This window comes from Oncorhynchus keta, chromosome 1 (genome assembly GCF_023373465.1).
Source record: "Oncorhynchus keta strain PuntledgeMale-10-30-2019 chromosome 1, Oket_V2, whole genome shotgun sequence".
Classification (NCBI taxonomy): domain Eukaryota; kingdom Metazoa; phylum Chordata; class Actinopteri; order Salmoniformes; family Salmonidae; genus Oncorhynchus; species Oncorhynchus keta.
The window spans coordinates 99,785,695-99,786,114 of NC_068421.1; positions in this window are offsets into that span (position 1 = coordinate 99,785,695).

Here is a 420-nt window from a genome sequence, read left to right on the forward strand (position 1 = left end):
ACGCCGAGTATACCCATACAGACCAGCTGGATTCGACTAGACATGGGTTGATTTGGAATTAGGATCCTGGAAGGGAATAACTCCCAATCATACACTTGATTGAAAACATCCAGGACCAAAGACTGACGAACACTGAAGTGAATACATAGACAACATGGAGCTAAAAAAGAAGGATCCGAAAGAGAGTAAACTCCTAGGTTGCACTATGCTTTCCACTTCCGTTGACATAGCGGACCTTGACACCATGACCATACCACTCGACATGGACACATGGCAACCAACCGAGGACCGGACCTGCATAAGGTACGCTACTCAAGGGCTTTGCCTGATCCTAAGTTGAGTTGACAGACCTACCTAAACTTAACCTTTTCTATACCTTACCCTAACCCTAACCCTAACCTTAACCATCCCAAAACCCAT